The sequence below is a fragment of the Phocoena phocoena genome, chromosome 18, assembly GCF_963924675.1.
Source record: "Phocoena phocoena chromosome 18, mPhoPho1.1, whole genome shotgun sequence".
Taxonomy (NCBI): Eukaryota; Metazoa; Chordata; class Mammalia; order Artiodactyla; family Phocoenidae; genus Phocoena; species Phocoena phocoena.
Window position 1 is genome coordinate 10577538 of NC_089236.1, and position 22633 is coordinate 10600170.

The following is a 22633-nucleotide window of genomic DNA, read 5'->3' on the forward strand; positions in this document are numbered from 1 at the left end:
AAATAACTATGGTAGAGAAAATGTACATGGACACAGGGACCCACTGTAGGCAGACAGAGGCCAACTCCACTTGACCACTGATCTCCAAAAGCACCCACAATGATATTCTGAGTCTTAAGGGTTTATGTAATTTGAAGTCGGTAGTCAATAATGCCCACAATTTCTCCTCAACTCGGAGTTTTTCTGATAAATGGCTGTAAATTTCTTTGAGAATACATAGAAAGACATTATTCCAATGTCTTAGGGTCTTTCTGCAAGGATTTGTGAACTGGTTCATGTCTGGACATTGAGAGAGTGACCATGACTCTCACCCATGTGACTCAAGTCACACCTTCATTTCCAGATTTAGATTTTTTTTAAATTAAGCCTAACTTTACAAGCCTCCCCATTTACTAGAGTTCTAGGGATCCCATGATCAATTAACCACAAAGACCCTTATAGATCAAGGTACTGTGATTATCCCACTAGCCTACTGCTTATTTCAGTAACAGATGACAATTTTCTGCTGATTAATTACTGCCTCTGAGACTCTGCCAACTGGAGACCCTATCATACTCTAAGTCAGGGAACTAGTTTCAAAGCCAGGATCTTTTGAAACTTTCATACTGGGCCTACCAGAGACATTTGTTCCCTAGCATTTTTCAAAAATATTAATCTTTACATAGCTAATATATATTTTAGTACTTGGCTAAGGGAGTGTCCTTGGGGTCCTTTCTTGGTACATGGTAAAAGTGAAGATGAAAGAGTCATAGCAAAACTCAATTAAAATTCCTATCTCTCTAAGTCTTTGGATTCCCCCTCTACATTATCTAAGGAATTTCTGGTATCTCAACCTCATTTACTGGAGGCATCATTGAAACTAGCAGGAAATAGAAAAAAGTAGAGTTTTGGCTCAAGAATCTCTCGCAGAAAAAAGAAAAAGGTAGAATTTTCGCCCAAGGCTGTCTCACAGTGGGTTCCCAGTGTCCACAGACTCATCCCATAATTATTTCTCCAGTGTTATCGTATTATAAAACCTGGTAAACCAATATTTAAATTTTCTAGATTCTTTTGATGAATACGAATTAAATACATTTGCACTGACTAGAAGAACCTATGCAAGACTTAAAGGAAGGGAGAATGAAAGTAGATTATCAACTATATCCAATAAATAGCTAGTTAAAGGCAAATATCAAAATAAAATGAGCTGAGATCCAGACCTTTGAAATTTTTCATTGCAGCTCTATTTACAATAGCCCGGAGATGGAAACAACCTAAGTGCCCATCATCGGATGAATGGATAAAGAAGATGTGGCACATATACACAATGGAATATTACTCAGCCATAAAAAGAAACAAAATTGAGCTATTTGTAATGAGGTGGATAGACCTAGAGTCTGTCATACAGAGTGAAGTAAGTCAGAAAGAGAAAGACAAATACCGTATGCTAACACATATATATGGAATTTCAGAAAAAAAAATGTCATGAAGAACCTAGGGGTAAGACAGGAATAAAGACACAGACCTACTGGAGAACGGCCTTGAGGATATGGGGAGGGGGAAGGGTGAGCTGTGACAGGGCGAGAGAGAGGCATGGACGTATATACACTAACAAACCTAAGGTAGATAGCTAGTGGGAAGCAGCCGCATGGCACAGGGATATCCGCTTGGTGCTTTGTGACCGCCTGGAGGGGTGGGATAGGGAGGGTGGGAGGGAGGGAGACTTAAGAGGGAAGAGATATGGGAGCATACGTATATATATAACTGATTCACTTTGTTATAAAGCAGAAACTAACACACCATTGTAAACCAATTATACCCTAATAAAGATGTTTAAAAAAATTGTTTAGTGTGAAAATTATGTATGTTATGCTTAAATATTACATTCAAAAAATCTGTTGTACTAACTTCACAGAGCAGTAGATATAATAACCAAATGATATAACAATATTGGAAATTATTTTTATTGGACTCTACTATTTGACAGATGTTGTACAGATTTTTTTTTTCTGTTCCCACATAGCCCATATGATAAGCATTATTATCCCCATTTAACAAATGAAGGGGCTAAGAACCAGAAGTGTTACGTAGCATAGCTAATAAAGATCACCTTGACTAAAAAAAAAAAAATATATATATATATAAAACCGAGATTTTTTCCAAATTTTCAGATCACACGGAGCAAAAAGTGAGAAAGTTTTTCTGCAGTGTTAATAAAATAACCTTCTTAAGTTTTAATTTTTTCTGTCTATTTAGTAATATGCATATTAGTGTAGTAGTACAAAGAATTTATAACTGTGGCAGAAACGATGTTTGTTTTAAAAATTTACTGATGGTGTGTACATTAAAAAAAATTTGAATACCACTGATCTAGAAGACAGAGCACTAAGCCAAAAGTTATTATGTATAGTACTGTAGTTTAAAGAATAAGCAAAACTCATATATATTTTATACATACATATATACATATAGTAGAAAAAACACACCCACACACAGACACATATATATACAGGCACATACATATTTCTGTAAGTGTTGCATTGTTAGACTACTCTGTGCCAATGGCCCAACTTTAAAGCCCTCATTATATATAGACATATAATTTGGAAAGCATGTGTTTCCATTCACCTGATCTATGATCTTGGCAACCACTGCCGTGACAACAATACAAGTTAAGAAAAAAATTACCAATGTTCTCCTTCAAAAGAGATTTGAAAGATGTATGTAATGGATATGATGAACAGTGGAACAGAAAGACCAGGTGAAGCTCATCAGACATATTTTAAATCCTATTTTACGTTTTCAGCGAGATTTCTAAATATGCAAGACCCTTCCTGTTAAACCAAGGGCCTTAATCTCAAAGATGAATGCTTTTAACTTCCATTTTACATCACATGGTCTTGTGATAGAGAGAACAACAGAAGTTCTGCAAATTATTTCTGTAAAAATAATTCTGAAAAGAATGAATGCAGATCTTTTACATAAAATCACTTACATCAATGAATATTAGACAAGGCCAGTTAGTTTTCCTAAGAAATAGAAATATAAATTGCCTAATAGTAATGCATTAAAAAGACAGTGCACATAGTACCAAAAAATGTAATACTGTGTACAGTGCTTTTCAGTAGCCTTTCTTATTTTCTTAAAAATAAATGGAAATTGCTGAAATGGAAGAGCAAATCTGTTTCGACTGAGTCATATTTTCTAAAGTCACAATTTAATGGATACTTTACCTTAAATCTCTCTGTGCCTCAAAAGTTATATAATATTTTCCTAGATATTTTCATCACCCTATCAGAGTAGAGATGATGAATCTTGAAACATAAAATCATCAGCCAAAATGACCTCATGTAGAGATACTCAAATCATAATAGGATATGGATATTGAATGATTAGGAATTATGAATATCTAAAATATTTTTAACAGACTCTTCCCAACTAGATTGCTTCTTAAAATGCAATGAACAACTAAAATAAAATGCAGAACTGCTAATCTAAAATAAATCAGATACATTGAATATTTAGACTAGAGCAAGACCACATAAGTGGTACCGTTGTCTCCTTAGAGATAACTCACTATATAGAAACCTATGGAAACAAGTTTCTCGAGACTTTTGTTGTTCATAAGCCAATAACCACTTCCACACATCTGAATATTGCTCACTCTGAAATACGCTACTTTGAACGAATCTGCAAGCTGTACATCTCAGTCAGGTTGGCTAACCTCTAGACCAGTCTTATGTTTATTGCCCTAACACTATCTTTTATTACATAATATAAATTACATAAATAGAATATATCTGAGTAACAAGGGGCTTTACTAGGAGACAAGTACCTTGATAGTACCTTATTCTGAGTACTGTGATGTATAACTGAATTCAGAATTGCCCTTCTCTGTCAATGATAATGTTTCTAATCCTAGAAAATTAAGGACTCTGTTTTCTCCTATATTTTCTTATAGTTTCTCCTTCATTTTTCCATGGATGATAATGATAACAAAGCAACAGCCCAACATTTTTATGCAGTTCTTACTAGGTGGTACCAGATATTTTAGTGATTTCATGTATTATCTCATTAAATCTCAGAATAACTCTAGGAGGTAGGTATTATTTCAAGGTTCTATTACAGATGAGGAAATGAAAGCTAAAGAAAGGTTAAGTAAATTACCCAAAGTCGAACAGCTGTTTAAAGTGTCAGAGGTGCATTCTGAGCTGTCTGATGCAAAGCCCATGCTCTTAAACACTACATCATACTGTGCTTCCTAGAAATGAAATGTCATGTCTGATACCAAAGAGAGAATAGCTTTTTATAGAGTCTGATGTTCACCTCTGACTCATTTTCTCTTCTATACAATTCTAATAAGGACATGGAAGGTCCTGGGGTGAATTCCTTCCAGATCTCTCATGCTGCTCTTGATGAGTGCTTGCAGAGATCAGAGATCGTGACTCACTCTCCCTCTGTCATCCTGCAAATGTGGTATATGTAACATAGTGACACCAAAATTCCAGACCCTTTGTCCAAGGTTCATGCAAGCCCTGGACTGAGGAAATACTGGGAGTGGTCAGGAGAGTATGATTGAGGAAAATAAAGAAAACGTATAGAGCACTTTTTCTCTCAGGTAAAAGTGGACAGAATGATAGTCTTTAATAAATTATTTGTATAATGTACATTTATGAGGCAAATTTGATCTATAAAAATAATTATCTACGGCTTCCCCGGTGGCACAGTGGTTGAGAGTCCACCTGCCAATGCAGGGGACACGGGTTCGTGCCCCGGTCCGGTAAGATCCCACATGCCGTGGAGCGGCTGGGCCCGTGAGCCATGGCCGCTGAGCGTGCGCATCCGGAGCCTGTGCTCCACAATGGGAGAGGCCACAACAGGGAGAGGCCCGTGTACCGCAAAAAAAAATTATCTAAAACAAAGTAGTATTTACAAAGAAATTCCATTAAAAATTCCATTAGGACATCTAAAATAAGATTTACCTATGAATATTATTCACTGAACACATAATTTCTAGTATTTTTTAAGTGATAGTGTATTATTTGTTTACCAATGTTAGGAACACATTTATTTTATAAATAAGAATCCCTCATATTTACTAACTCAACCCAAGTAGAATTTTTTATTACCAATTTACAATACTTGTATATTTAATCATTTAGAAGATGAGGAAATTTTTAAATAGCATTTTTCTCAGTGATTGATTGGCAAGGAATTCAGGTAGAGATGCCTATGAAAAATATGATGCCATTTCTCTGGTTTTTAGTGCAATATATACAAATAAAATAAAAGTAATCAATCAATAAGATTTGTTACTGAATAAAAGAAGTTAAATCGTAAAGAAATATTAAATCTTTCTTGAATCAGAATAACACCATTTGGCAGATGATGCTGACTAAAAATAAACATTTTGTTTTATATATTTCTTGAATTTATCAATAACATGAACAATATCTAAAGATATTTTCTCATAAAAGTCTTCTCTATTGCATTTTCTTCATTATCAAACTTCACATAATTATGAAATCAATATGTTTGATATTATACTATAATAATCTCAGGGACAGTCTCAGAGACCTCGGGGACAATGTTAAATGCACCAACATTTGAATTATAGGGGTACCAGAAGAAGAAGAGAAAAAGAAAGGGTCTGAGAAAATATTTGAAGAGATTATAGTTGAAAACTTCCCTAATATGGGAAAGGAAATAGTCAAGTCCAGGAAGCACAGAGAGTGCCATATGGGGTAAATCCAAGGAGAAACACTCCAAGACACACAGTAATAAAACTATGAAAAATTAAATGCAAAGAAAAAATATTAAAAGTAGCAAGGGAAAAACAACAAATAACATACAAGGGAATCCCCATAAGGTTAACTGCTGATCCTTCAGCAGAAACTCTGCAAGCCAGAAGGGAGTGGCAGGACATATTTAAAGTGAGGAAAGGGAAAAACCTACAACCAAGATTACTCTACCCAGCAACGATCTCATTCAGATTTGAGGGAGAAATTAAAACCTTTACAGACAAGCAAGAGCTAAGCAAATTCACACCACCAAACCAGCTTTACAACAAATGCTAAAGGAACTTCTCTAGGCAGGAAACACAAGAGAAGGAAAAGACATACAAAAATAAACCCCAAACAATTACGAAAATGGTAATAGGAATATACATATCGATAATTACCTTAAATGTAAATGGATTAAATGCTCCAACCAGAAGACATAGACCAGCTCAATGGATACAAAAACAAGACCCATATATATGCCGTCTACAAAAAACCCACTTCAGACCCAGGGACACATAGAGACTGAAAGTGGGGGGATGGAAAAAGATATTCCATGCAAATGGAAATCAAAAGAAAGCTGGAGTAGCAATTCTCGTATCAGACAAAATAGACTTTAAAATAAAGACTATTAAGAGAGACAAAGAAGGACACTACATAATGATAAAGGGATCAATCCAAGAAGAAAATACAACAATTATAAATATTTATGTACCCAACATAGGAGCACCTCAATACATAAGACAAATGCTAACAGCCACAAAAGGGGAAACTGACAGTAACACAATAATAGTAGGGGACTTTAACACCCCACTTTCACCAACAGACAGATCATGCAAAATGAAAATAAATAAGGAAACACAAGCTTTAAATGACACATTTAAAGAAATGGACTTAATTGATATTTATAGTACATTCCATCCAAAAACCACAGAATACACTTGCTTCTCAAGTGCTCATGGAACATTCTCCAGGATAGATCATATCTTGGGTCACAAATCAAGCCTTGGTAAATTTAAGAAAATTGAAATTATATTAAATATCTTTTCAGACCACAATACTGAGACTAGATACCAATTACAGAAAATAAACTGTAAAAGACACAAGCACATGGAGGCTAAACAATATGCTACTAAATAACCAAGAGACTACTGAAGAAATCAAAGAGGAAATCAAAAAATACCTAGAAAAACATGACAATGAAAACATGACAACCCACAACCTATGGGATGAAGCAAAAGCAGTTCTAAGGGGGAAGTTTATAGCAATACAATCCTACCTTAAGAAACAAGAACAATCTCAAATAAACAATGTAACCTTACACCTAAATCAATGAGAGAAAGAAGAAACCAACACCCCCAAAGTTATCAGAAGGAAAGAAATCATAAACATCAGATAGAAATGAAAAAGAAATGAAGGAAAAAATAGGAAAGATCAATAAAACTAAAAGCTGGTTCTTTGAGAAGATAAAAAAAAATTGATAAACCATTAGCCAGCCTCATCCAGAAAAAAAGGGAGAAGGCTCAAATCAACAGAATTAGAAATGAAAAAGGAGAAGTAACAACTGACACTGCAGAAATACAAAGGATCATGAGAGATTACTACAAGCAACATATGCCAATAAAATGGACAACCTGGAAGAAATGGACAAATTCTTAGAAAAGCACAACCTTCTGAGACAGAACCAGGAAGAAACAGAAAATATGAAGAGACCAATCACAAGCACTGAATTGAAACTGTGATTAAAAATCTTCCAACAAACAAAAGACCAGGACCAGATGGCTTCACAGGCGAATTCTATCAAACATTTAGAGAAGAGATAACACCCATCCTTCTCAAACTATTCCAAAATATAGCAGACGGTGGAACACTCCCAAACTCATTCTACGAGGCCACCATCCCCCTGATACCAAAACCAGAAAAAGTTGTCTCAAAAAAAGAAAACTACAGGCCAATATCACTGATGAACATAGATGTAAAAATCCTCAACAAAATACTAGCAAACAGAATCCAAGAGCACATTAAAAGGATCATACACCATAACCAAGTGGGGTTTATCCCAGGAATGCAAGTATTCTTCAATATACACAAATCAATCAATGTGATACACCATATTAACAAACTGAAGTATAAAAACCATATGATCCTTTCAATAGATGCAGCAAAAGCTTTCAACAAAATTCAACACCCATTTATGATAAAAGCCCTTCAGAGAGTAGGCATAGAGGGAACCTACTTCAACATAATAAAGGCCATGTAAGCCAGCACAGCCAACTTATTTCTCGATGATGAAAAACTGAAATAATTTCCACTAAGATCAGGAACAAGACAAGGTCGCCCACTCTCATCAGTATTATTCAATATAGTTTTGGAAGTTTTAGCCACAGCAACCAGAGAAGAAAAAGAAATAAAAGGAATCCAAATCAGAAAAGAAGAAGTAAAACTGTCACTTTTTGCAGATGATGATACTATAGATAGAGAATCCTAAAGATGCTATCAGAAAACTACTAGAGCTAATCAATGAATTTGGCAAAGTAGCAGGATACAAAATTAATGCACAGAAATCTCTTGCATTCCTATACACTAATGATGAAAAGTTTGAAAGAGAAATTAAGGAAACACTCCCATTTACCACTGCAACAAAAAGAATAAAATACCTAGGAATAAACCTACCTAAGGAGAAAAAAGATCTGTATGCATAAAACTATAAGACACTGAAAAAATAAAGATGATACAAATAGATGGAGAGATATACCATATTCTTGGATTGGAAGAATCAGCATTGTGAAAATGACTGTACTGCCCAAAGCAATCTACAGATTCAATGCAATCCCAATCAAAGAACCAATGGCATTTTTCACAGAACGAGAGCAAAGAATTTCACAGTTTGTATGGAAACACAAAAGACCCCGAATAGCCAAAGCAATCTTGAGAAAGAAAAACGGAGCTGGAGGAATCAGGCTCCCTGATTTCAGACTATACGACTAACCTACAGTAATCAAGACAGTATGGTACTGGCACAAAAAGAAATATAGTTCAAGGGAACAGGATAGAAAGCCCAGAGATAAACCCACACATATATGGTCACCTTACGTTTGACAAAGGAGGCAAAAATGTACAATGGAAGAAAGACAGCCTCTCAGTAAGTGGTGCTGTGAAAACTGGACAGGTACATGTAAAAGAATGAAATTAGAACAGTCCCTAACACCATACACAAAAATAAACTCAAAATGGATTTAAGACCTAAATATAAGGCCAGACACTATAAAAACCTTTAGAGTGGTAGAACACTCCATGACATAAATCACATAAATCACAGCAAGATCCTTTTTGACCCACCTCCTAGAGAAATGGAAATAAAAACAAAAACAAACAAGTGGGACCTAATGAAACTTAAAAGCTTTTGCACAGCGAAGGAAACCATAAACAAGACCAAAAGACAACCCTCAGAATGGGAGACAATATTTGCCAACAAAGCAACTGACAACGGGTTAATCTCCAAAATATACAAGCATCTCATGCAGCTCAATATCAACAAAACAAACAACCCAGTCCAAAAATGGGCAGCAGACCTGAAAAGACATTCCTCCCAAGAAGGTATACTGATTGGCAACAAACACATGCAAGGATGCCCAACATCACTAATCATTAGAGAAATTCAAATCAAAACTACAATGAGGTATCACCTCACACCAGTCAGAATGGCCATCATCAAAAAATCTATAAACAATAAATGCTGGAGAGGGTGTGGAGGAAAGGGAACCCTCTTGCACTGTTGGTGGGAATGTAAAGTGATACTGCCAGTATGGAGAACAGTAATGGAGGTTCCTTAAAAAACTACAAACAGAACTACCATATGACCCAGCAATCCCAATACTGGGCATATACCCTGAGAAAACCGTAACTCAAAAAGAGTCATGCACCAAAATATTCATTGCAGCTCTATTTACAATAGCCAGGACATGGAAGCAACCTAAGTGTCCATCCACATATGAATAAAGATGATGTGGCACATTTATACCACATAATGGAATGGAATGGAATGTTACTTGGCCATATAAAGAAATGAAATTGAATTTTCATGAGGTGGATGGACCTAACGTCTGTCATACAGAGTGAAGTAAGTCAGAAAGAGAAATACAAATACCGTATGCTAACACATATATATGGAATCTAAAAAAAAAACAAAAAAAAAGCATGGTTCTGAAGAACTTAGGGGCTGGACAGGAATAAAGACACAGATGTAGAGAATGGACTTGAGGACATGGGGAGGGGGAAGGGTAAGCTGCAACGAAGTGAGAAAGTAGCATTGACATATATACACTACCAAATGAAAAACAGATAGCTAGTGGGAAGCAGCTGCATAGCACAGGGAAGATCAGCTCCGTGCTTTGTGACCCCCTAGAGGAGTGGGATAGGGACGGTGCGAGGGATCTGCAAAAGGGAGGAGATATGGGGATATATGTATACATATAGCTGATTCACTTTGTTATACAGCAGAAACTAACACAACATTCTAAAGCAATTATACTCCAATAAATATATTAAATAAAAATAAATAAATAAAATGGATAACCAACAAGGACCTACTGTATAGCACAGGGAATTCTGCTCAATGTTATGTGGCAACCTGGATGGGAGGGAAGTTTGGGAGAGAATGGATACATGTATATGAAAGCCAATTTTTTGAACTGAATTTTCCTAGGGCACAGTAAAATATTTCAAAATCACATAATAACCTTAAGTAGTCCAAGCAGTTGCTGTCCAGTGAGTAACTGTTGTTGTCAATGGCGTGATGGTGTGGGCATTTATCTCACTGGAAAGCATTCTTCAAAATAAGGGCTGAGCCCACATTTCCTCTCTCTATGGAAATTCCTATCTCTTGAATTTCTTTAAAGCTAGAAAAACAGCTCATCTACAGTATCAAGAATGTTACTTGGATGTACAGATTATCATGCTGAGTGAAGTAAGTCAGACAGAGAAAGACAAATATCATGATATCTCTTATATGTGGAATCTAAAAAAAATGGTACAAATGAACTTATTTAGAAAACAAAAATAGAGTCACAGATGTAGAAAGCAAACTTACGGTTACCAGGGGGAAAGGGAGGGAGGGATAAACTGGGAGATTGGGATTGACGTATACACACTACTATATATAAAATAGATAACTAGTAAGGACCTACTGTATAGCACAGGGAACTCAATACTCTGTAATGATCTATATGGCAAAAGAATCTAAAAAAGAGTGGATTGTATATGTACAACTGATTCACTTTGCTGTACAGCAGAAAATAACACATTATAAATCAACTATACTCCAATAAAATTTTTTTTAAATAAACTAAAAAAAAAAAGAATGTTACTAAAATAAGACCTCCTTTAATTCTCTCATCTATCACTATCCAAGTAATTGTCTCATCTTGGCCATCCTGACAAAAGAAATTTAGCAGATTACTTCATATTTTCTGCAAAAAAAATTGCTCTACCTCATGACCCGCTTCAAATTAGTTCTCCCAGTTAGTCTACTGGCCATATACTCTCCTCTATAATACAAAACTAAGAGGACAGACTTTGAGATGGAAAAAGAAAATATTTTTACATTAACCATTGTCCATGACATATACCACAAATGTGGCAAAGAGATGAAAATGATGTTTCTCAGTATCTCTCACAGTTCTTAATGTTTTGTTGAAATGCGGTATTGGACAGGGCCTTGAATTGAGGTTCTTTGACTTAGGTTAAATATCTAAACCTTGCTGAGTCTTGGTTTCCATGCATAGATGGTGATAGATAATAATAGAATGTGAAAAATAATCCGTGATTATTTAGGGGAGCAAATATATGTGTAAAAATTTTAGTAAAAATTAAGAGTATTCAAGTTATAATGAAATCTCTTATTGCAGTTGATGACTAGGTAACTAACTCTGCACTGCAGCAAAACCAGACATGTGTCTAATCCCCTGTTAAGGGGCTATTGCATAAAACTTGAAGAGGAAAATCATCCCTCAGTATTTAGAGAAAGACACTTGTGTAGTTTTATCCTTCTATGGTATATAGACACCCTACTGACTTTAAAGTCAATAAATTTTTTTTTTTTTTTTTTTTTTTTACCACCCTGCATGTGAAAGGCACTGTGAGAGATGCTGAGGGCACCCACATAAATCAGACACTTAGGTCAATTACCCCACTGCCCACATTCTGTCCAAAGAGCTCACTATTTTCTACTTTTTCCTTTAGATTTAGGGTCAGCAAAGTTATGAAAGCCAAGAGGACATGGAAAAAAAAAAAAAAACTAAACCAAAATAAGCATTAATCTGGCAGAAATTTGGGGTGTAAAGGGAACTATCTAATGCAAACCAAAGCATGTACTTTGATCAGATTTAAGGAGGTAATGAAGTTCTTCTCCATAGAGAAATGAACAAACTCTGGAGTACTGTTATCTGCAGAGTTGTTCTGGAGGCTAGAAATCAAATCAAGGTATTGGCAGGATCATGTTCCCACTGAAGCCTTTAGGGCAGATTTCTTCCTTGCCTCTTCCTAGTTTCTGGTGGCTCCTGGCAATCCTTGGCATTCTTTGGCTTGTGGATACATCACTGAAATCTGTGCCTTCGTCTTCACACAGGCTTCTCCCCTGTGTCTTCTCTGTATCTCTGTATCCAAGACTCCCTCTCCTTTCTCTTATAAAAATGCCAGTCATTGGTTTTAGTATGACCTTATCTTGATTACATCTGCAAAGACCCTATTTCCAAATAAGGCCACATTTATAGGTACTGGGAACTAAGACTTAAACATATCTTTCAGGGGGACATAATTCAACCCATAGCACATAGTAAAAGAAGGATTGTACTCAAGCGTCAAATATGGGGGAAATAGTGGATAAAACAATGTGAATTAAGAATTAGTGATTAGGGCTTCCCTGGTGGCGCAGTGGTTGGGAGTCTGCCTGCCAATGCAGGGGACACAGGTTCGTTCCCCGGTCTGGGAGGGTCCCACATGCCGCGGAGCGGCTGGGCCCGTGGGCCATGGCCACTGAGCCTGTGCTTCTGGAGCCTGTGCTCCGCAACGGGAGAGGCCACAGCAGAAGGAGGCCCACGTACCGCAAAAAAAAAAAAAAAAATTGGTGATTAAAGATTAGACCTACGTGTGTTCCTTGAAACCTGTTTTATTCTAAGTATGCAATCTTTTAGAAAAAGTACTATATATTATTTACATTTATATCCACAGAAAATATTAAAAAGTTGAGAGAAAACATTAAATGTGAACAAAATAATAGTTGAAATAAAGAACACAATAAATAAGTAGTCAGATATATTCCATGAAAAAGGAATTTATGAACCAGAAAGATCATACCATCCCAGAAATCACCAGGAAATGATAAATAGATAAAATACAAAAGAAAAACTGGGAGATATAGAAGATTGAAATAGAGTGTCAACATCCAGAAGATAGAAGGCCTCAAAGGAAAGAAAAATATTTGTAAATTTTGTCAAGTCTTGATTTCTACTTCAAGTGGTAGAGTATTAAAGATTGTTTGGACTGACATCTATTAGTTACGTGTGCATTACAACCAATTCCAAATATGATTCAGCTTGATCAGTCTCTTACTATAATCAGAGGTGGTTTTTTGTTTTGTTTTTTTACCATGAGACTGCACTACACCAATTTATATTCATATAATTTTATCTTCAATACTGAAATGTTTAACTAAATTTACAATAAAATTTACAGTAATTGCACGTATTTTATCTTCTCTTTAATGAACATTCAGAGCTTTATGTTGATTGCATAAATTGGTTGAAAATATTGAGCTATGATTGGAATTAATTTGACTGATTTTTCTATTTGAATTTGATGGCACTGATATAAAACTCACATTCCTCAATTGTTTGCCAAGTTCTTCTGCCAAAAATATGGCCAATTTACTAAGAGCTATCTTTTACTTTTCATGTATACAAAGGAAACCAAAGAATCTAAAACGGGTAAAAATAAATTTAGAGGAACAATCATTTGATATAAATGAAAATTCATGTAATAAAAATTAAACACGGGCTTCCCTGGTGGCGCAGTGGTAGAGAGTCTGCCTGCCGATGCAGGGGACGCGGGTTCGTGCCCCGGTCCGGGAGGATCCCGCATGCCGCGGAGCGGCTGGGCCCGTGAGCCATGGCCGCTGAGCCTGCACGTCCAGAGCCTGTGCTCTGCAACGAGAGAGGCCACAATAGTGAGAGGCCCATGTAAAGCAAAAAAAAAAAAAAAAAAAATTAATCACACTTCCTGCCACTGTTCATGTTAAATTACATCCTTGGACATTTTTTAATAACTGCCAATTTTTGAAGTATATATTGTTGCTTCTTTAGAAAATTTTTATCTTCTTGTTTTCTTAAAGTTAGTGATATCACTATGACACCCATAATGGATGGTAAATGTTCATAAATATTTTGTGTAAGTCACACAGTTATCATCACTTCCTTGGGAAACAGAAAATCAGAACTTCATTTTAACTAAACATGCACTTTCATTTTTCTTTTAGCACTTGGCTGTCAAAATGGTTTACTGGGGGAAAAAGTATTATCAAATAATGAGAAGCAGTTATAGAATTATACCTTAAAATTACTGACAAAACCACTGAAGCAAGGCTGTTCAGATTGTTTTTGATATACTCTACTGCAGAACTTCTCAGCCTCTATTTCCCAGACACATTTCATGTACACCTAAATCATAACTTCCCATGTTTTTAACTGACTCCAACTGTCTCTACCAACTGGCAGCCTGGTATCTTCCTGCATCGCACAGGGCATCGCACAGGCCACAGCACAGCTTGCGTCCCACCCCCACCATCCAAGTATTTACCAATGTCCAAGTACACTTATTTTATCAGTAAGTGACCTGTTTGCTGTCTGTAAAATGGAGAAGTTAACTGAGTGCGTCTGGAAAGAGCTGGAAAAGAACATGGATCTTATTCCGAATCCAGCCATGTGTTATGTTAAACTGAGAATTCTGTTTACTGTATATACCTCTCACACATTACAAGATAACACCAGCTGGAAAGACAAAGTGAAGGTCTATCAAGCCCAGCCAACTTTAGTCTAATAAAACTATAAATAAGAATACTATATTTAAAAATAATTAATCCATAATGAATGCGAGACAGGATAATGCAGAGCAGTAGATTTAAACCTGTGATCATAGGCTGTCTGGCTACTCTATGTTTAAGGTTCATGTAATAATTTAGTACTAAAGATACCAAAGAGGCTTAAATTATAACTGAACAAGAAAGCTGCGAATATCACCAGCTCTTGGAAGATGAGATAAGTCCCAGCTGCCCTCTTGTTACATTTTATTTTATCACAGGAAAAGTTTCTAAAAAGAAATAAGCAGTCATTTAAAAACTACAAACTCAAAAATGGCAAATCTCACAGTACTAATTTTAAAATAAGCTTTTGCAATAAAAGCAACCTTATTTTAGGATAGCAGGTTAATAACAGAAGTATTAACCATCTAGTAATTTTAAGTCATCCGAAATTAGACACGTTTCAGATTGGCTATCAGTTTTGTTAAAACTGAGGCTAGAGATTTTCTTTGTATCTTGGAGTTTATACAGGAAAATCTGCAGTACAAAGATCCCTTTTGTCAATTCCTCTCAAAGGTATTAGAATCGTGGTTACCTGGCAGCTTTTATGATCCAAAACATCATAATTCAGAACTTCAAATTTCTAATTCAATAGAGTAGACATGCAGGATGAAACATAAGCCATTATTACAACAATAAAATCTGTTTACTAACTAAATGTAAGAGAAAACAAAAGTGAGTTTACTAAAAAAAAAAAAAAGTGCGTTTACTGAGATTAATAGTTAACCAGTTTTTAAACTCAGGCCATTTTGGGGTCATCAAGTTTGTTCCCATATGTCTCTGGTGACATGGGCTTCAGAGGACAGTGCATACCCATAAGTCCCTGAAGCATTTTAAGACTAAAAGATGGTCTTTTGCTGGGACAAGTCTTGACAGAGACAATTAGGCCATGTAAGGCTGAGACTTTTACAGATCCTTAAAATTTTAATTTCTTTTTGGGGAATTTTTGATTTCTTGCTTAGTTTCATCATTAAGAAGTTTCTCTTTAAGTTAAGGTGATGTAGCTTCCAAAAGCTATGCAGTATCAATAACAACAACAAAATAGGTAAACTTGGGCCCAGAAATAGTGAGTTTCTCCCACTGAAGTTAAGGATTACTCAGAAGATTCTGTTTTCTTACTCAGAAGCCACAGTCCTCATAAAAGCATTAGGTGTTCTCCCTGTATGTTTTAAATAAATTTTGCAAAGCGGTATGTGCCCACTAGGGATCCCATCCTGTGGACCACAAGTTCACCATGTGAGCTCATAGTCACAGCTGAGGAGAGAAGCAGTGGGGTTGAACGCACGACCTCATCCTTCCAGGTTCCACCTTACCCCCAGCCAGATACGTGCAAAATGATGTAAGAAATGAAATTTGCAATTGGGGCCTAGAGGACCTATTTCCTTTTCTCTTCTTTTCTTTTCCCACTATGCCATCTTAAAGTTTTTTTCCAGAGAAGTCTGTGAAGTCTCCTGCAGTGAGGGCTTGCTTTTGCCCAGAGTAGAGACACAGCAAACCCTGCTGACAGCTATGGAGGCAACATATGTGTAAGAAACTCCTATACTCTCTATTCATGCCAAATCACATCTCAAGAGACTATGAGTGGAAGAGTCTCTCTCCCACTCAAGAGAAGATGGGAACCTCCTCTGAGCTTGCTACTCCCCTTTAATGGATTGGAAGAGGGAGAACAGGCACTGGGTGCTCCTTTCCTACGTGTAACGAATCTCTCGATGGCTGTGGTGGACCATTGGAAGAGCCTCACAGAGTTTTAGTTCTTTTACAGATGTCTTGCACAAAGAACCAGAGAAACGACAGCCCTCAAAGCATGGCCATGGAATGATGCTGCCACAAAGAGGCAGTTTTCTGACTTAGTTCTGCCAAGCACGCCAGTTCAATTCACTTGGCTGGCGGAACAAAACTTTACCCTTTCTTTAAGCACCCAGATAAGGGGTGAGCAGCTCTATGGGGCTTTTAATATTTCTTCCTTCTGTCCAGTTATAAACGTATCCGAGGAGGCTCCCTGGAAGAATGGAAGGGGCATTCGGGAGTGTGTGCAGCCTGGATCCCGCTGAGCCAGGAAAAGGAAACTCAGACTCATCAGAAATAGAAAGCACGTTCGCTACCTCACGTTTGCTTCCTTTTGTTGTACCCGTATGGAAGGTGCCTCGTAAAGCAAAATACTTTACAAATGAAGAGCACGACTTCTCCCCAGTGTGATCTTTGCGCAGCCAACTCGTGGGTGGACACTTTATCCTATTTGACTTTTTGAAGACTCTACTGTCAAACGTCACAGAACATCGAAAGCAGCTATACATACCCCATAGGCCTGGACCAAAATCACATGGAACTCCAGATCCATTAGCCTTTAAAGGGCAGCCTCCCCAGCAATTTGCTCCGGAAGCCTGACATTAGCGTTCCACCAGTTTAGCCTGAACAGTAAGTTGTGCATTTCCAAAGTCATGGAAATCAAACTTCAACAGGATAGCCCTAGAGCAGGGAGAGGAAAGACCGTCCAGGATTGTGAGACAGATTGAGGTGCTTAAAGCAGTGGCATAGGAGGCATAAAGGAATTGAAATTTCAAATCACAGCCTTGAATACATAATTAACAAGCTGACTTCCTTGTAGAGGAATCACCATTCTGCAAGACATTGTGCTAGAAAGGCTTCTAAAGGAAAGGAAGGGAACCAACTTCTACTGAGCAGGAGCCATTGGACAAGACTTCAACATGAACTTCTCCTTTAACCCCCATGATAACGTTAGGAGGTTCACTGGAAGTACTCCTAACACATCTTCACTTAAACTGAAATGACTGATGTTCTTTGTTCTCTCTGTATGCCAGCAGATGTCTGCAGCCAGTGGGAGGCCGTTCTTCTGCATGTTCACTGGCTTCTGCTCTCACTACTTGAGTTCCTTGCCTGCCAAACACCAGTTGCATTTGCTCACAAACCAACTGCAATTATAATTAGGTAATCTAGTGAAATAGTAATATATAATGAAATAGAGTGAAAAAGAAAGAAAGCTGTTGTTTCTATGAAAACTAAGTTGCATAATCTGAAAGGACTCATTTTAAAGTCAAGTCAACAACAAAAAAATTTTTTTAAAGAATTTAATCAAGTTTGTCACCGGCCAGACAAATGAAAAAAGAAAATAAAAGGGGTGGTGGTGGAAATAATGAGAGTGAGAAGCAAGATCTAGAATGATTGTGTCTAAACTGAAGTCTGAGATTTCACCCATTTAAAAACAAAACCAAAAAAATGAGATCACTGACAATTCATCACGGGTGCTGCTTTTGCAGGATACAGGAAGGACTCCAACCTTACTCCAAAAAATGTATTAACCCTGCACCAAAATTTTGGGTAACAAACATACTTCTCTACATTTAAAAATATCTCAGGTATAATGCATGTAACTGCTTAAGGCTGCCCACATGAACTGATTTTTTTTCACCAACCAAATTACTGATTGTGTCAGACATGAGGACTTACACTGAATTCTGAGCCCCACTTTACAGATGGGGAAACTAAGGATCCAAAAGAACACTCTGATTTCTCAATAAGCCACAGCTAGTTCACGGCAGAGGTTAAGGCTTGACTTTTTGCTGTTTCTACCATGGAGTTATAATTCTGCGGTTATGCTTTTTAGATCCCTTTTATTCTTTCCTTATCATCTCATCCTGTGTTTCAGTCCTTCTCTGAACCAGCTCAGAGCCTGGCAGGTTTCTTCCGGCCTGTGGGGGGAGGTCAGATGGAACCCAACCAAGTGCCTGAGGAAGCATCAGCACAAAGGGCCTCATCTAAGGCTCCTCCCCTGGGTTCTGTCTGAGCCCTTGGTCCTGGAGTCTTCCCTTCTGCCGACCCTATTCAGGCTGACCTCTTTGGACAGGTTTACTGAGCTCTTACTGGACCTCCCCTGCCTCACACTTTGTAACTGGCAGACTAATCCTGCCTCCCCTTCAAATCTGACCTGGCATCCTGAAAACTCTGCCTGGGTCCTGTGCCTCAGACCCCAGCTTGTCTTGGAGGGGAGTTTAGGCTCCCATTGTTTTATCTCATCCAGGAGGTTCCTTGTGGAACCTTTTCTTTTATTTCATGGAGGTCATGTTTTCCTATACCTTGATGAGAACCAAAGTAGAAATTTTCTAATTTTCTTTTAATTTCAAAGCTATGCTTGTATTCTGAGTCTTTAGGATACTGGTCCCATCTCCAAATACTTTCATAGCATCCATGTTAATGTTGTGTGTTATTGCACCCTCGGGAGAGCTTTTCGTACCCCATAAATAGGCAAAGGGATCAGCCACCAACACCTTTCTTCACTCTCTTCTTGACTTCCTGTTCTCACTGCCCCTGGAATCAGGGCAATGTCAGGCAGAACCTAAAAGAAGCCTTAGGGATACTGCTAAGTGACCTCTATTTTGGGCTCTTTGATTCATCTGAATTCACAGCAGAAATGATTGTTCTCTAGGACTCTACATCTACCACACTGAACTCTATTCCACCAATTCATCACTCTGAGGGGGAAAAATAATAATGACTGAGCAAAACGGAGCAAACTTTTTAGTTTCTCTAAAGAATAATGCTGAGTATGATAAAAAAAAAACCATGGGATGTCAGGGGTTCATTCATGCACTGGGCAGGGGGAGGGCATCAATAAGCAGCTAAAACAGGAATTGATAATGGGTGGCCCAGCCTAACCCTAATATTCACTGGCCCCATGCTGTCGTGATGCAGCTGTACATCACAGTGTGAACTCATCAGAAATAATGAGTTGTCTGTGAAAATGTTACAGGCTGAAATCCTAATGAGCTATTTAGGTAGAAAAACAAGTATTTCCATTCTTTTAGTGGGAGCTTATAAAAAATGAATTTATGGATATAACTATAATAAAAAAAAATAGAAATGTTAACAGGAATATTAAGTGAAGCCTCCTCTTCCATGCATAGCCCCTGACTTGAGTTATCCTAACTAGGCCCAAACCCTTGCCCCATATCCCATGAAAAAGAAATGACTTCAGCCCTTTGCCAGGAGCATTGGCTTTTACTGATTTCACATCAACACTAAGTGATTTCTAGGTTCTCATGAAAATATTCTGGAATACAGGACATGTTTTCATTTGGGATGAATCTGAGCTTGTCAGAGGGGGTAAGAAAACTTCCCTTATGTTGAGCTATTATACCTTGAGTCTATGTGTAAAAGCAGTTTAGCCTACCCTACATAACAGCTATGATTAGAGTACAGTTTGGGATGGGATGGTGAGCTGAATGAGCTGTAACAGCCTCGGCAGCCCTTCCACCACTGGATACTGTCACCTACCATGATACCGCTCCTCTACAAAATTTCATACTTTGCTCCTTCCCAGCCCAGCCAAGCTCAGGGAATCCACTTGAAGAGGCCAAAGAAGCCACAAGTTACTCCATCCCTGAGTGAACTGCTAGAAGGCTAGAATCCTAGCCATAAAATGGTAAAATTTATCTTATATATGTATACACCAGAATTTTAACAATGAAAAACAAATTAAAAAAGGATAATGGCACATATTATGAATCCTTTAAAACGTACTTTAGACTTAGTTACATATATACTTTAGGATTAAGGGCTTCAAACATCTGAATTATTTAGAAAATCTGCCTGCACAGAACCAGTCTTTTGGGGAGGTGAATTATCTGCTTGGAAATTTTATTCCCATTAAGAAAGAAAGACTGAGTAAATTTGTTGCAGTCACATTTTGGAGTGTTTTATTCAGGTTGGTACTCTTTTAACTGCCTTCTTCATCCGGGATGGTTCCCTTTGTCTCGCCTGACTGCTGTGCCCACCTGGCACACCGTCTACACCATGAGTCTTCAATCCCCCTACAGCTCATTGGAACAACAGGCACAGGATCCAAGCTGGGTCAAAAAGAAGCCTTGGCTAACGACTTTGGAATTGGGAGAAAGACAAAGAGACGGTGTGATAACCAGTCTCTAAAAGGCTCCGAGTGCTTTCTATATACTGGAATTCCTGCCCTCTTCCCCTTGAGTGTGCACTGAACCTAGTGTCTCACTTCTCACAAGAAGAATAGGCAAAAGTCATGGTATGTCACTTCTGAGATTCGGTTACAAAAAGACAGCAACTTCTTACTCTCCCTCTCTTGCGACTTTCTCTGTATGTAAACCAGGTGCAGTATTGTGAGCTGCCCTATAGAGAGGCCATGTTGCAAGGAACTGTGGGAAGTCCATAGCTGGTGTGTCCAACAACCTGCAAGGGACTGAATCTTACCAGCAGCCATGTACGTGAATTGAGGAGCAAATCCTTTCTCAGAAGAATCTTCCGATAAGACTCAGCTCTAGTTAACACCTTGACTGCAGCCTTGTGGGAGATCTTGAGGAAGAGGCACCCAGCTAAGCCACAGCTGGATTCCTGCTCCCACAAAAACTGTAAGATTGTATATGTTTGTTGCTTTAAGTTGCTAAGTATTGCGCTTATTTTTTACACAGCAGTAAACTAATACAGAGGAACAGAAGTGTTGAACTTTTGGGGGGCAAAAATTAAAACATATAAACACGGCAGTTGAGGATGGCCGCATTATGCCATGTAAATGAAGAAGCAGGGAAACAGTTCTTAAGAGAAAGAAAACAATTAAGGGTGGGCATGGAGAGAAGTAGGGACAAGAATCTGAGTGAGCGTGTGTGTAGGTTCCCAGTGAACTTTCCGGCTCTCCATTCGTTCCTGAGGCTTGGCTGCATTCCTGTCTTTATGTTCTATGAGGTCCCTGTACTGTATAATAAATTACCTTTATTTACCTTATCTCAGTTGATTTTTTTTTCTGGCGTTACACAGGCCTCTCACTGTTGTGGCCTCTGCCGTTGCGGAGCACAGGCTCCGGACGCGCAGGCTCGGCGGCCATGGCTCACGGGCCCAGCCGCTCGGCAACATATGGGATCTTCCCAGATCGGGGCATGAACCCGTGTCCCCTCCATCGGCAGGCAGACTCTCAACCACTGCGCCACCAGGGAAGCCCTCAGTTGATTTTTATAACTTGCAATCAGAAACCTAAAATCCTAGGATGCATCAAGTTGTATAGCTGTGATTTTTGAAAGCAGTCAGATACTTGACAATGAGTTTGGCAGTTTAAAGAGGCTCTTGACCTGAGAAGCACCCAGATGTTCTGAGCCACTTGACTTTGGGTCATAAGAAATTGAGCCAGCTTCAAGAGCATGTAGCTCTCAACCTACTGCTCTAATCAGTGATCAAGCATGGCACATCTATTCTGTATTAGGCAGCTTGGTTAATATTTGTACAGAACTTAGAGATCCCAGCTGAAAGCTGTTTGAAATACACAGTATTGCTGTTGATACAGAGCAAATTGTTACCCTTTCTTCAAAGAACACAGTGATATTTCTGGAGCTCTCTTATTATGTTGCAGGATGGAAACATATATCCAGAGGAGGCATACTTTAATTGTTAGAAACAGCCTACCTACATAAAATGTACTATTCTTCTCTCTTAATCCAGTTAAATCTCTTGGCTGTTTTCTGTTTTAAAGTCGTGTCATTGCCTAATCACTCACTATCTTAACGAAATTCAAAGCAGTTTACGTATTACAAGCTTGGCAATAAAACAGAGACTTAAAAGCAATAAACATCTTTGAAACAATTCATCAAGCCCTAAAATGGTGTCAGAATGAGTTTTGGAATAGTAAGTTTGAATTTAAAAGCCAAAATTTTCTCTCAGGCTGAAACTTAAAATTCACAAATACATTTTTATAGCCAATTTATAAACCTTGAAAAAT